Consider the following 12,361-nt stretch of genomic DNA (forward strand, 5'->3'; position numbering starts at 1 on the left):
CTCCTGCAGCTCCCTCTCTGTCATGAATTCTCCCTGTGCCTTGTCATCATCAGTGAACGCTCTTAGAACCACCTCCCTTGCCACAATCATTTGTACCTTTCTGGGTCTAGCATTGTGGTCGATGCCCACTGCATGTGCTACAAAGGCCTTGATATTTCGTATCGATGCTCGGCACATTCCCTTGGAAACCATGTGTGTATGTTTGCCATAATGAATAAATAGTATGCTGTGCATTGATTCTTTTGGCATAAAATAATAGACACAAGCAGGACATTCTTTAAGACACATTGGCACATGCTTGCAGAAAAAACACTCAAGGTTCCCGAAGCTCCCAATTGCTAAATTCCCATATTTTGGAGATTTTATCAGCTACCCATTCCAGTGGAGTTCGTTTGGTTGATTCATACGTGTCCTAAAGGAGCACTGCTCATTCATGCACTGGAAGGTTCCCCCACAGAAGCTCTTCCTAAGAACAAAAGTTTTATTGGCCCTAGTTTGCGTTTGTGGCTTTGTCCAAATGTTGCCCTCGTATTTTTGCTCCATCCCTTCCATACCTTTCCCACCTTCAAGCTCGTACGTACTGAACTCTGGGTACACCTTGGGAAGCTCTTTTACCTTGCCTTTGTAATCATAATCATGGATTAAAGTGTGCAAGACATGGTAACATGCGGATTATTTGAAAGCAAGAGACCGCACTATCAAACTGAACATCTTCCTCTTCCAAATGTTGAAACACTTTTCCACAGGCGAGACCTCTACCTCCTCTTGCAATGACCCATGTTCCTGGACATTGATTTCTTCTATCTCTTCAGTGTCCAAGTCACTGAAAAGCACAATGCTCTCTAATTCAATGCACAATGCAAAACAAAAAATGTCAAAGTCAAAGTTAATGCCACTTGCATTGGAGTACTCTTTCGAGAACCGGGAGGAAATATAGTTGAGGGGCCTTGTTCTGGGGTCTCAAAATAATTCTCTGATTTGGCAATATATACAGAGGACAATGAATGCTCCAGGATAAAATATGCCTCATCTCCAATCCCTGCATACAAGTGTAAAGGACAAATGGGCTCATACTCTCCTCCAATTTCAAGTAAGGCCTCCACATTTATCCCACCAATAGTTCCAAGCTTCCTCCGGATCATGTTGATTGACACAAGACATTTGCCATTCGAAAAGGGGACTCGGATGCATGCACCCATTGTGGAGGAAAACACGAGCCTCCCTGCATAATGCAATCACAACAACAATTAAGGAATTTACATTGAATATTAGCCAAAAATATTTTGATACTAGATGTTCTTGCTCTAATCAATAGCATATACCAGCCATAATACAATTTTACCAAGCTCATTGTAAGACTATGGGTAGAAGCAAATAAAAATATTTATTGCAAAAATAGTCATAATGAAGGGTATCAAAAAGAGTACATGTTGTATATATGTATATATGTTTGTGTGTGTGTGTATGTATACACACACACACACACACACACACACACACACACACACATTTGCTTTGTGTTAGTTCTTGCGCTTTTTCATAATCTCCTGTTAGATTTCAAACACTCTACCAGTTGGATGCCATAGCATAACTGTGCTAGCTAGATTTAAAAAAATCGAAAAAATATTGACCAAACCCTTAAATTTTAGTGTTAAAATTCATTAGTGTTAGGATAAAAAAATTTATCCAGTGCCTAACTTAGGGTTTTTTGTAGTCGGCTACTTCTTATGAAGCAATTACTTAAGGCTTTTAGTAGTCGGTGCACAGAAGTATCTTCCCTCGAACACACACGCAGAGAAGCGATCATGAAGCATCATACGTCTCCCCAGTAAAGAAACGCTGATCTCATGTGCAGGGCCCTCTCCCCACTCCAATCTTTCTCCCCAACAAAGAGACACAGAAAGGTATTATCCATGAATTTGTGCTATTTTGCGTGAATGAATTTGTGCGCTTAGCGCACAAAATAATAGGATGTTTTGCTGCCGCCACACTCCACACACAGTATGAGATGTGCGGCGTTACTTCTTGCTATTTTTCTTGAATGAATTTGTGCGCTCAGCGCACAAAATAATCGGATGTTTTGCTGCCACCACACTCCACACACAGTATGAGATGTGCAACGTTACTTCTTGCTATTTTTCTTGAATGAATTTGTGCGCTCAGCGCAAAAAATAATAGGATGTTTTGCTGTCGACCATTGGAAAAATCATCACAATTTTGAGTTCGTTTCAAGCTTCGGGGGCAGCGCCCCCGACGAACTCCCCCGCCAAGGGGGGCCGGCGGGCACAAATTTAGAGAGAGTAGTGTAAGAGCATGCTATCTATATGGTGCTGTCTCAAACTCACATTTGATGTCTTCTTGGTTGAGAAAAGGCTCACACAGTCGAGAGAGGAGACCAGCAAACATGTGCATCTAAAGAACAATAGCACAAAAAGGAAAAAATTTGTCCTTAAAAAAGTGTTGGATTGCGAAATATCACTTCTAAAGTTTATTAGTACTCAATATTGATTGCCTTGAGATTTGGGCTACCGAATCTTTATATATTTTCCAATAAATTTGATTGCCTTGAATTGAACACCTGAAAAGGGCTCCGTAAATATTTTCCAATGAAGATTTTTTTAAAATATTCAATACGGCATTGAATGCCTTGGAATTTGGGCAAAAGCACTCCATATGATAATCTCAAAGATATTTTGTTCGTTATAATGAGTTGGCCGTTTTGTTGGATAGTGAATGTGCCACCTTTGTTTGATGATTGTGTTGCAGTACTGAATTTAATTTTTCGTGAATGTGCCACCTTTTTTTTAAGTTTGTGTTGTAGTACTGAATTTGTTAAAATAATCAATTAATTATACAATACGAGTAGAATACTATTTGAAGATTTGTTCTTGTATTTTTGCATGGCTATCTGGTTTTCAAATGAGTTCGAGTCATTTCACTAGAGCATCTTGCTTGAAAGGTTCTTGTTGTGCAAAAATGGATGAGTTACCTCTTGCTAAGCGGAAAAAGAGTGTGCAGGTTGGCCCAGGTGGAGAGCTCATCGAGACACACAAGGAGGCAAGCTGATTTTTCCAGCACTTTGGAGCAGGCCGCCTCCTCAAACCCTACTACAGAGCAGGCAGTACATATCATAGATGACACTAACCTGGAGGTGGATATGGATAGGCAGCATCTACATAGTGATGAAAGAAATGAGGAGGATGGACAAAATGTAGTGGAGGCAATTGAGGAAAATAAAGGTGATCAAAATGAGGGTGAGAATACTCAAGGTGGTGATAATGAGGACGAAGGTGAGAATACTGAGGATACTGGGAGAGAGATAGAGGGGGAAGAGAACACACATCCACTAGAGGACATAAACTTTCCACTCCGAGCTTGGAAAATCATCATAAATTGGATTCACAAATATAGTCCATGGATTCACAAATGTAGTCCATGGTGAATCCCTCGTATGGATGTCCACACCAATTAATGCATGTGTAACGTCTACCATAGGCAAATCAAAAACAAAGCTGTCCACAATATGAGTATCACATATGTCCTCATCATAAGCATCGCACAAAGTAGATGCGCAACTATCCAATCTCTACATAGGCATCCATCTCTTCCGCAAAGCCATCATACCCATGATACATGCATCAATAGAAGGTTTAGTGCTTAAAGCATATCCATCCACCTCCATAACACATATGGACTCCATCATCTCATGCACATCAACATTTCTTGAAGATGACTCTATGTCAACTCCAAGAAAAGATGAGTCATTCTAAGAAACTTAGTGCCAATCCACATGTGCTTGTTGCTCCCAACAATCATCAGTCAATGCATCATAAAGCCAAGTGTGAAGAGTCCTTGAGAAAGGTGAAAGAGGCTCATTCCACTATACCGGAAGCTCACCATTTAAATCGAACCGAGGCTGGTCAAGACCTCAGCCAACCTTGCTACGCGAGACATCCTCCGTTGACTCTCCGTCAGCTGTTGCAACTTTATCTGCAAATAGGTCTCCCACGACCTCATTCACAAGACGGTCAAAATGCTTCCCCAGCATTTTTGACATAAAACAGTCATTTAAAAACAGGTCATAAATACAATTTCTATAACGAACTCTCGTCTTTCCACTTTGTTCCACATCAATCCACATTATTTAATCCACATCCATTTCATATGTATTCCCATTCTCATCCAATTTCATCATTTTCCATCTCATCACATCTTTCCTCCTTTATCTCCTCATCAGATCTCATCCACTCGCATCTACCCATATCCACATCTCATCGCCTCACAATCATTCACATCTCATCCATTCACATCACATCTCATTCATTTACATCTATCCTATTTCACATCCATCACATATCATCCATTCACATCTATCCCAATTTACATCACACTTTATCACATCCATTTCACATCACATCTCATTCATCCACATCCATCCAATCATTCACATGTACGACTACCCACATCTATCCATACATTCACATTCACATCTCATCCATTCACATCACATCTCATTCATTTACATCTATCCTATTTCACATCACATTACATCACATCTCATTCACATCACATATCATCCATTCACATCTATCCCAATTTACATCACATATCATCCATTCACATCTATCCCAATTTACATCACACTTTATCACATCCATTTCACATCACATCTCATTCATCCACATCCATCCAATCATTCACATGTACGACTACCCACATCTATCCATACATTCACATTTATCACTTCACATCCACATATATTCATGTCACATCACATCTCTTTACATCACATCACATTCATTCACATACACATCCACATCCATTCTTTCACATACATCATATCCATTCTTTCACATACACATCCACATCCATTCTTCACATACACATCCACATCCATTCTTCTCATACACATCCACATCCATTCTTCACATACACATCCACATCCATTTTCACATACACATTCACATCATTTTCATCACATACACATCCACATCCATTCTTCACATACACATTCACATATTCTTCACATACACATTCACATCACATCCCATCCATCCATTCATTCACATCTATCTGATTCACATATCATCACATCTCATTCATTTACATCCCGATGCACATCACATCACATTCATTCACATCCTGATTCACATCACATCACATTCATTCACATCCCGATTCACATCACATCACATTCATTCGCATCACATATCATTCATTCACATCCCATATCATTCATTTGCATCCCGATTCACATGACATCACATTCATTCACATCACATATTATCCATTCATTCACATCACATATCATCCATTCACATCCCATATCATTCATTTACATCCCGATTCACATGACATCACATAAAGGTAAAGAGAAAGTGGTTGAGCCCCTTGGTATGCCTAATATTTCTATAGGGCATTTGTTGATGGAGAGTCTAGTGGCTCGGAGATGAGCTGTGAGACCCCTTTGCCCCCTCCAACATTCTGGAGTAAGACACTCCTTTAAGAAAACATGGTTTCTATGCAAGTTTTCAGTTTGATTTTCTTTTGAATACAAGAGTATTTCTTGAATCAGTATCCCCAAAAATTCTTGATCGGAATTTTGAATTTCATAACAGAATTCCTCGAATTCTATAACCTTGATCCACAGATCAATTCGAAGGGTCTCAAACTTAGTTTCAGATTTGACGGGAGTTTTGAGTGTATTTTTCTAAACTGGTCACTCCTTCTTTCCTCAAAACTGACGAAAGAGTTTGGTCTTGGTTATATTTTGATTCAAGGTTCAAGTTGGATAAGATTTTTCCTGAACTATCTTTCTCGAAAAGGTTTGATAATTCAGTTACTATTTTACTGAATTTCTTTCTTTGAATATTCACTTAATTGATTTTTAAATCAGTTTACGAATTCCAATGAGGAATAAATTAATCATTTATCTGAATATTTCGATCTCGACAGATTTTTTGAATTTTATTTTTACAATCCGTGTGAATATAAAATGATAGAATTTTCTCTCTTAGAGTATTTAATTATTCATTTATCAAATACTCATAGAATTTAAACATAAAATTTAAGAGAATTCTAATTTTGATATAAAAATTCTTTATGCATCTATTTATGCATAAAAATTAACTTCAATGGGAATAACACTTTTATAAAAAAAATCCTTTTATGCATCTATTTATGCATAAAATCAAATTTAATAGGAATAACACTTTTAAATAAAAAGAATTTCTTTATGCATCTATTTATGCATAAAAATCAACTTCAATGTTGGGAATAACACTTTTATAATAAAAAATTTCCTTTATGCATCTTTCTATGCATAGAATCAAATTTAATAAGAATAACACTTTATGATTAAAAAAATTCCTTTATGCATCTTTCTATGCACAAAAATCAATTTTAATATTAGTAATACTTTTATAATAATAAAAAACTCCTTTATGCATCTTTCTATGCATAAAAATCAAATTTAATAAGAATAACACTTTGTAATAAAAAAAATTCTTTATGCATCTTTTTATGCATAAAAATCAGATTTAATAACCCTTTTGTAATAAAAAAAATTCCTTTATGCACCTTTCTATGCATAGAGATCAAATTTAATAAGAACAACACTTTTGTATTTAAAAAAATTCCTTTATGCATCTTTCTATACATAGAAATCAAATTTAATAAGAATTACACTTTTCTAAAAATTCCTTTATGTTTCTTTTAGATGAAAAAATGGTGGGAATTACTCTTTTGGAATAACATAAAAACAAACTTTCTTTTTCACAAAATTCTAGAAAATTTTACCATAACCTCCTTTGTATGGTTGACCATTTCTCATTTTTGTCTTTAATTAATCACTTAGTTAATCTTTCTAGGTTTGAGAAAGGTTGGAATGTAAAGAAGAGAAGGAGATGGCCTTTTTTTTATCAAAGGCATAGCATTTGAATTTAATTTAAACATTTGCAAAACATAAAAATCAAGAAAACCATAGATTTTTCATTAAACAAAGTAAGAAAATTAGCTTACATGGAGCTTGTAAGCTCTCGTTTGGCTTGAGGGATTGAGGGTTCTACTCTTGTTTGAAGCAAGAGTGGTCACCAATTCACTTTGGAGAGGATTAGGCCAAAAACAATTGAATTATTAAAAAATTCAATGTAGATAGCTTAGGACAGGAGTAGAGTAATAGTGCATAAACACCATTAAGCTTTTACAAAGGGGGATACTTCTATTTATAGGAAAAAGTGAGCCTCTAACCAAGCAAACTAATTCTAGAATTTTTCGAATCAGTTTGGTCAATTTTTGACCATTTTTGGGTTAGTTCAGCTTACTTTTTGGATCTAGTTTTGAAAAAGGAGAGAGGAGAGATGAAAATATCTCATTTTATTGATTAAAAATTGGAGATAATGATGAGAAAAAGGCACCTACTTCATGAGGGGAGATCCCCACATTGAGGTGTCAAAATTCAGTTTTTTAATTCTTTTCATTGGTCCTTAGTCCTTCATCTTATGTGAGCATTTACTCATTCTTGGGGGGTTTTTCTTTTATTCTTCAATTTATCTCCTCCCTACATTTGGATTAATCTTATTGGTCCATAGGAACCTTAATTGGACCATAATCCAAAAATTTCTGAGAATCTAGACCCTTAGGCTAAGGTCCTTTATACCTATTTTCAATTAATTCCAATTGCACATTGAAAAGTTCTTTTTGAATTTTTGTTTCAAGGGAAACCATTTTAGACACTAAGAGGATTTTTATATCTAAAAATATCTCAATTTTGAATTATCTCCCTCGTCTAGACATTTTCTCTCTCCAAGCCAAAATAGGGTAAAACAGGATCTTTCTTTTATTTGAGAGAGGGGAATAATTATAAGATCAGAAGGGGCGGTTCATACACCTGCACACCTTAAAAGCTGGAGGGAGGAATCTTACAAATGTAGTCCACGGACCATCCTTCAAAGCATACATAGGTGAATCCCTAGTATGGATGTCCACACCAATCAATGCATGACATGTAGAATCTACCATAGGAGGATTAAAAACAAAGCTCTCCACACTATGAGTATCACATATCTCTTGAAGACCACTCCAAGTCAACCCCAAGAATCCAAGAAACTCAATGCCAATCACATGTTCTTGTTGCCCTAACAATCATCAATCAATGCATCATAAAGCCAAGTGTGAAGAGTCCTTTGAGAAAGGTGAAAGAGGATCATTCACAAAATCATCAACAAGCTGTGAATTTCTAGCCATCACAAAGCTCATCATTGGCTCACAATGGGCCACTATATCAACATATATGGATGTTTCCATCATAGGAAAAAGATTTATGCATGCCGGAACACAATCGATACATGAGATAACATCCAAAACTTCTTGTACTTTAATGTAAGGTTTCACAATAACTTGCTTTTTAAAATTTTTAGCAAGTGTGTTGACCCTAAGGATACTCTCAATGAACTCACAAAGACCCACATAATCATAGTCCATGCAATGACCAAAAGGTTAAGTGAGTGGGTAACCTCTTTTATCTTTTTTTATATCGAAATATTTTCACATAAGTTGAAGCATTCCATCCCCACTCACGCATGAAGTGTATCCAAGAATGGGACCTACCCACTCTTTCATTTCTATCTTGCTTAGCTCAACAAACTTACCCTTGTGATTGACTGTTTGGGTATGCATGTGGACAACTCCCACTAACTGTTTGAAGAATGTTGCTGGTAAAAACATTGCTTTGCTTGCATGTAATCAAAATCCTCATCTTAGTATCCTCAATCAATTGAGTTTGTAGGATCACTCTCAATTGGGTTCCAATCACCATTGCTAAGAGTGACCTCGTAGGAAGAATCGTAGAGCCACCTTGACTGAGTTGAGATTCAACTTCACTTCCATGGATCCAATCATCATTGCTATAAGCGACCTCAAGAAAAGAATCATAGAGCCAACTTGATTCTTGTAGGCATAAGCATAAAAATCCACATCAAAATCCATACCTTTCGTATGCTCTTGATGATCTCATCACATTGATCATTATCCATACATGTTGAATTTGCATGATTGTCACTATCCCCATTGGAAGTATCCTCTTCAAGGCAATCTTCCTCATCCGTGGTACAACTTCCTCATATGTGGTACAACTTCCATTGAAAATATTGTCATTGGTACTATAATCATCTTTATCCCCATAATAGCTTTCATCATCCTCACTATCATAGTCATCCATAACTCCCGAATAGTGTACTGGACCCAAAATTGCTCAACTATGCCCCTGGTACAAAATTTAATCTAACTTGGGATTCCAGAATCTGATTGACAAGGTTGAAAATTTGTTGTGAAGCTTATGGGATGAGAATTGAATCCCAATGATTGCTTTAAAAATAGCCCTAAACCCTCTTAACTAAATTAGGGTTTAGCACTCTACTCTATGTGGTCAAAAAATACCAAAACATCAAATAGACCATATTTTCCTCAAATGGACTCCAAATTTGATGAGATTTAGTTCTCCAATAAGATGATTGTTGATGAAGCATGTCGAAGCTTGCTAATCTCCTAGCCAAGCTCTTCCAATCCTTGTACCCAAGTTTTAATTCCGAGGACATAAGTTTGGGCCATGTCTTCACGTACCACTTTACCACGGCACTCACGACACAGTGGGTGTAAGATTCCTCCCGAGCCTCTCAAGATATCCAGCATCTTCCTATGTAATTAAATCTCTCTTCAGAAATATAAAAGATCTTGTCTCTGCCTATTTTGGCATAGAGAGAGAAAATATTTTAGAGAGAGAATATTTAGATTTTGAATATTCTTAGATAGAAAAATTTGTCATATTATTAAAATAAGATCCCCTTAAACAGAAATTCAAAAAGAACTTTTCAATGTACTGCAATTGGAATTAATTAGAAATGGGTATAAAGGACCTTAGCGCCTAAGGGTCTATGCTCACATAAGATGAAGAGTTGACTATGTACAAGGTTTATTAGTAAGAAACTATGAGTAATATCAAAAAAATGAGATATTTTGGGTATCCAAAAATGAGTAAATGCTCACATAAGATGAAGAGTTGAATATGTACAAGGTTTATTAGTAAGAAACTATGAGTATTACTAAAAAAATGAGATATTTTGGGTATCCAAAATGAGTAAATGCTCACATAAGATGAAGAGTTGAATATGTACAAGGTTTATTAGTAAGAAACTATGAGCAATATTAAAAATATGAGATATTTTGGGTATAATGATTCCATTTTGACACATATGTAAGGAAGGGGAGTCCATTAAAGGAGGTGCATATTTCACATGCTTGAATGAGTTTTAAACTCATAAATAATGTGATATTTTATCGCTCCTCTCTCCTAATTCAAATCTAGTTCCAACAAGTTAGCTTAACTAACCTCTCTCCTAATTCAAGTCTAGTTCCAAAAAGTTAGCTTAATTGATCTAAAAATGGTCAAAATTGACCAAACTGATTTGGAAAATTCTAGAATCAATTTGTTTGGTTAGGAGCTCAATTTTTTCTATAAATAGAAGCCTCCCCCTTTGTTGAAAAAGAATAATGTTTAATGCATTGTTACTCTACTCCACCCAAGCCAAGAACTATGAATTTATTAATAATTCATTAGTTTCTGACATTTCCCTCTTTCAAAGATTGGTGGCCACTCTTGTTCAAACAAGAGTTGAACCCTCAAACCATCAAGCCAAAGGAAAGCTACCAAAGTCATTAGTAAGTAGGTGATTCTTCTTTTCTTTCAATTATTTTATGGATTTTTATGATTTTAAATGGTTTTTATGCTTTATGTCTTCTCTATAATGTTAAGCCTCATTACAAAAAGGAATTCCCCTATCTTCTCTAGCAAAACCAACCATTCTCTATCCTAGGTGAACGGTTAATTGATTAATGTCAAGTTTTTATAATGTTATTTCAATTAAGATAAAAAATGATTACTTTAGGAAAATTTTAATATTTTTGATGCACTTTTATTAAAGACTTAGAAATTTGAAAAATGGTCAGCCATACAAAGGAGGATATGGCAAAATTTTTAGAAATTAGTGAAAAAAAAAATCATATTTTCTTATTCTAAAGAGAGTAATCCTTATGGTTTCTATATTTTAAAGTATCATTTTCATGCATAGAAGATGCATTTTGATTATATGCATAAAGGATAAATTTTTATATCAAAAGTGTTACTTTTATCATATTTGAAATTCATGCATAGAGGTATGCATAAAAGTTGATTATTTTATTATAAAAGTGTTACTTTTATCATAATTGAAATTCATGCATAGAGGTATGCATAAAAGTTGATTATTTTATTATAAAAGTGTTACTTTTATCATAATTGAAATTCATGCATAGAGGTATGCATAAAAGTTGATTATTTTATTATAAAAGTGTTACTTTTATCATATTTGAAATTCATGCATAGAGGCATGCATAAAAGTTGATTATTTTATTATAAAAGTGTTACTTTTATCATAATTGAAATTCATGCATGCATAAAAGTTGATTATTTTTATGATAAAAGTGTTGCTTTTATCATATTTAAAATTCATGCATAGAGGTATGCATAAAAGTTGATTATTTTATTATAAAAGTGTTACTTTTATCATATTTGAAATTCATGCATAGAGGTATGCATAAAAGTTGATTATTTTATTATAAAAGTGTTACTTTTATCATATTTGAATTTCATGCATAGAGGTATGCATAAAAGATGAATATTTTATTGTAAAAGTGTTACTTTTAGCATCATTGAATTTCATGCATAGAGCATAAAAGATGAATATTTTATTGTAAAAGTGTTACTTTTAGCATAATTGAATTTCATGCATAGAGATGCATAAAAGATGAATATTTTATTGTAAAAGTGTTACTTTTAGCATAATTGAATTTCATGCATAGAGGTATGCATAAAAGATGATTATTTTATTATAAAAGTGTTACTTTTAACATAATTGAATTTATGCATAAGAAGATGCATAAAAGATTGATTTTAATTCAATAGTGTCATTCTCATCTAAAATTGAATTTATGCATAGAAAGATGCATAAGAGATTGAATTTTAATTCAAATTGTCATGAATTTATGCATAGAAAGATGCATAAAAGATTGATTTTTATTTTGAAAGTGTTAGTCTCCTTAAACGGAATTTATGCATAAATAGATGCGTAAAGAAATCTTATATCAAATATAAGAATTCTCTTGTATTCTATAAATAGATATGGAAAATAATAGGATAAATAGATGCGTAAAGAAATCTTATATCAAATATAAGAATTCTCTTGTATTCTATAAATAGATATAGGATATGATAAGATGCATATGAGATGTGATAGGATGTGATAAGATGTGTATGAGATGTGATAGGATG

The sequence above is a fragment of the Cibotium barometz genome, chromosome 20, assembly GCF_041138505.1.
Source record: "Cibotium barometz isolate CiBa-2024 chromosome 20, ASM4113850v1, whole genome shotgun sequence".
Classification (NCBI taxonomy): domain Eukaryota; kingdom Viridiplantae; phylum Streptophyta; class Polypodiopsida; order Cyatheales; family Cibotiaceae; genus Cibotium; species Cibotium barometz.